The sequence below is a fragment of the Pteropus alecto genome, unplaced genomic scaffold (assembly GCF_000325575.1).
Source record: "Pteropus alecto unplaced genomic scaffold, ASM32557v1 scaffold110, whole genome shotgun sequence".
NCBI lineage: Eukaryota > Metazoa > Chordata > Mammalia > Chiroptera > Pteropodidae > Pteropus > Pteropus alecto.
Window position 1 is genome coordinate 12,672,360 of NW_006431920.1, and position 4,617 is coordinate 12,676,976.

Below are 4,617 nucleotides of genomic sequence, written 5' to 3' on the forward strand. Positions count from 1 at the left end.
CACTACTCTTTTCATCCTCTTATGTCAAGTAGAGAAGTGAATTTGTGCAGAGTATCATCCCCTAAATGTGTCCTTATCCTTTCCTGCAGTTTGCACTGTCATTCCAGCTCTTGAAAATGGAAAACTTCTTGCAACTTCTTTGCAAATTATTTCTCAGACCTATGGAAAAAAAAAAAACATCCTGGCACTGTGTGGGGAAATTAGATGGCTTATGGATCTGTTAGATCTTTATGTGTTGAATCTAAGTTGAGATGCATGACAGAGAGGTCAAATGAAGGCCAATAAAGTAGGTAGAGAACACAGAAAATCTTTTTTCAACTTAAATTTGCTACAAAAGGTTTCTAAGACTTTATCGTTTTATTTTCCAATAGATAGGGCTTTTTCTGCATCTGGGAATTTTACCTTGAGTTGCAGATTTCAACTAGAAAAAATCCTTTACTTCATTTGGTGTCCTGAACTTTTCAGGTGTTCTGTCTGTTTGAATGCAAGAGAATAACATATTCCCATTTAAAATATTTCCCTGGGCTCCCACAGAAGCAAACATTGTTGTTTTGAAGGGAATCTAGATTATAGGACCATCCTATCATATATTTGCCTTTCTAATATATTTTAATTCATTGCAAAATCAGCTTAAAAACTAAATACTGGGGACAATTTTAAGGGGTGATGATTTCAAAAAAAGAAAACCTTGGGGGCTCATACTAGGTGTGATCATTTTAAAAAAATCATTCTATTCATTCATTTGTTCATTTATTCTGCATATAGTTATTAAACACCTACTTCCTGCCGGACACTGTGTTAGGTGCTAGGAATTAAACAGTGGCCAATGTGGTCATAGTCCCTGCCTTTTATAAGGCTTAGTGTCTAACAGGGAAGACAAGCAATTAAACAAGTAACAATGTACAGTACATAAATTTTGTGACAGGTAAGATGATTATCTAATCGATTACCCAAACTTGCACTCTTTTGAGGGTGAAAGAGGGAGTTCTTAATAATTATGTTGGGCTGAGAAGTTTAAATTGAGATTACCCTGGGTGACCTGGGATGTGTATAACCTTAGAGTTAGGACGTCTAGAGGTCATTATGGGATTGTGAAGGAGGCTCACTTAACCCTGTCTGTGTGTAGTGATGGTGGGGAAAAGGTTTCCAGGAGGAACTTATGTTTAAACTGTTACCTGTGTGTTTCTCTCTTCCAGTGGGTTCTCCCTTGTGGTCATCTAATGCCGGCCAGACCTCTGGGAGCTAAATGTTGCCTTGTTTTATTGCCAGTCCGCTCCCCAACAGCATCGTTCCCGAATAGCCTGATTAACTCACATGCCTGTTTCTGCACTGTAGACAAGGGGATGGAATATGATGACTGGCTGGTCAGTCCTCATGGTGGGGGAATTCAGGGTAGTGTTAGGAAAGGGAAATGAGTTAATAGTAAGACAATACTTATAAAGCACTTAATATGTCTTAGGCACTGTTCTATTAGCTTCATATGTATTATATTTTTAAATCCCCTAAGAACCCTTTAAGCTAGAAATGATTATCCTCACTTTACAATGAAGGGGACTGAGGCACTGAGAGGTTAAGGAACTTTCCCACATCTGGTAAGTGAGTAAGACAGGATTCCAGCATAGGCAACTGGCTCTCAGCCATTACATTATCCTGTCTGGATGTCCTGTGCAGCAGAAATTTGGTCTGAGTGGAGTGAAGAGTGTGAAGGTGAATGGTGAGACATGTCACTCTATGTTAATGGTGTGCTTTCTGTAGTCAGGAAGAAGATAGTAATTACGTAACAAGCAAACAAACCCAGCTTTATTGAGAAACAATTCACATACCGTACAATTCACTCATTTAAAATGTGCAGTTCAATGATTTTTAGTGTATTCACAGAATTCTACAACCGTCACCACAATCAATTTTACAACATTTGAATTCTCCCGCAAAGAAATCTATTAGCAATATCTATATTGCTAATATCTATTAGCAATAGCTGCTCACTTTTCCTAATTCTTTCCAGCTCTAGGCAACTACTTATCTACTTTTTGTTTCTAAAGATTTACCTGTTCCAGACATTTTATCTAACTGGATCATACAATATGACTGGCTTCTTTTACTTAGTATGATGTTCTCAAGTTCTATCTATGTTGTACCATGGCATATATCAGTACTTCATTCCTTTTTACGAGCTATTAATATGCCTTTGTATGGATATTCCATGTTTTATTTATCCACTCATCAGTTGATGGATGTTTGGGTTGTTTTCACTTTATGGATATTATGAATAATACTGCTATGAATATTCGTGCATAAGTGGTTTTATGTAAACATGTTTTCATTTCTTTTGGGTACTAGGAATAGAATTGCTGAGTCACATGATAACTAAGAGGAACTGGCAAATTGCTTTCCATAGCGGCTGCACCGTTTTACATTCCCCAAAACAGTGTATTAGGCTTCCAATTTCTCTACATTCTCACCAATATTTATTATCTGTTTTTAAAAAAATATATCATAACCATGCTAGTAAATGTGAAGGGATATATTATTGTGGGTTTGATTTACAGTTCTCTGTTGGCTAATTATATTAAGCATCATTTTATGTGTTTATTGGACATTTGCATATCTACTTTGGAGAACTATTCAGATTCTTTGCTCATTTTTAATTGGGTTATTTGTCTTTTTGTTATTGAATTAAAACAGTTCTCTGTCTATTCTATATCCAAGTACCTCTTCAGATATATGATTTGCAATATTTCTCCCATTCTGTTGCTTGTGTTAACTTTCTAAATGGTGTTCTTACCAATACAAAAGTTATTTGTGATTATTTCCAATATTTCTATTTTTTCTTCTGCATTTGGTGTCATAAGTAAGCAACCAAAGCTAATTCAAATTTTCTTTAAGAGTTTTATAGTTTTAGCTCTTATATTTGGGTTTTAGATCCATCTTAAGCTAAATATGGTGTGAAGTAGTGATGCAATTTTATTCTTTTGCATGTGGCTATCCAGTTCTTCTAGCACCATTTGTTGAAAAGATTATTCTTTCTCCAATGAATTGTCTTGGCATCCTTGCCAAATATCAATTGACCGTGAATATAAGTGTTTAATTCTAGATTTTCATTCTTTTCCATTGATCTCTATATCTATCCTTAAGCTAGTACTACATTTTCTATTTTTCTTTTTTCTTTTTTAAAAATCTGCCTTGGTCTATTTTTGCTTGTTTGTTTGTTTATTATGGTGACATTGGTTAATGAAATCTAGTAAGTTTCAAGTGTATGATTTAACAGTAAGTCATATATATATTGCATTGTATGTTAACCATTCATAGATTTCTTTCTATCACAACATATTTGACACACTTTCTTGATTACTGAAGCTTTGTAGGAAAATTTGAAATCAGGAAATGTGAGTCTTTCTCCTTTGTTTTTTCAAAAAACTTTTTGGCTCATCTAGTTCCTTTGAATTTCTATTGGAATTTTTGGATCAATTTATCAATTTCTGCAAAGAACCAGGCTGTCATTTTGATAGACATTGTGGTGAATCTGTAGATCAATTTGAGGAGTATTGCCATTTTAACAATAGTAAGTCTTCCAATCCATGAACATAGGATCTTTCTATTTATTTAGGCATTGTTAATTTCTTTCAATAATTTTTGTAGTTTTTCGTTTGATTTCTTTTATTAAATGTATTTTATTTTGTTAAAGGTTTGCATTTCTTTTGTTAAATAAGTATTTTATTCTTTTTGATGCTATTGTAAATGGAATTGTTTCCTTAATTTTATTTTCAGATTGTTTATTATATATGTATAGAAATACAATTGACTTTTGTATAATAATCTTACGTTCTGCAACCTGGTCAAACTCATTTATTAGTTCTAATAGCTTTTTGTTTGTTTGTTTTTAGTGAATTCCTTAGGGTTTTCTATATACAGATCTTGACATCTGTAAATAGATAGCTTTATCTTTTCTTTTTAAATATGGATGACTTTTATTTCATTTTCTTGCCTAATTGTCTTGAATAGAACTTCCGGTACAGTGTTGAATAGAGATGGCAGTTGTGGGCATTCTTGTCTTGTTCCTGATCTTAGGAGGAAAATATTCAGTCTTTCACCATTAAGTATAATATTAGTTGTGAGATATCGATGCTCTTTATTAGATTGAGGAAGATTTATTTTTGGTTGAGTGTTTTCTGAAATCAGCAAGAATTTTGTTAAATACTTTTTCTGTATCAATTGAGATAATCACATATTTTTAGTTCTTTATTGGTATGATATATTCCATTAATTGATTTTCAAAATTTTTTTTTTTAATGGCTACAGCACCTGGTCTTCCTAGGTGGTCTCCCATCCAAGTACTAACCAGGCGTGACTCTGCTTAGCTTCCGAGATCAGATGAGATCGGGCACATTCAGGGTGGCATGACTATAGTGATTTTCAAATCTTAAACCAATTTTGCATTTCTAAAATAAATTTCAGTTGGTTGTTGTGTACAATACTTTTGTATGTTGCTGGACTTGGTTTGCTAGTATTTTGTTAAGGATTTTGTGTATATATTCTTAAGAGATAATGGCCTATAGTTTTTTTTTTTCCCCCTATGATGTCTTTCTTTTGGTATCAGGATAATTTTAACCTCATATA

At 33.5% G+C, this 4,617-nt stretch overlaps 1 pseudogene; it reads right to left on the bottom strand.

The window, feature by feature from the left end:
• Window positions 1–4,290: 4,290 nt before the first annotated feature.
• Window positions 4,291–4,409, bottom strand: LOC112475485 (annotated as a pseudogene).
• Window positions 4,410–4,617: the final 208 nt, after the last annotated feature.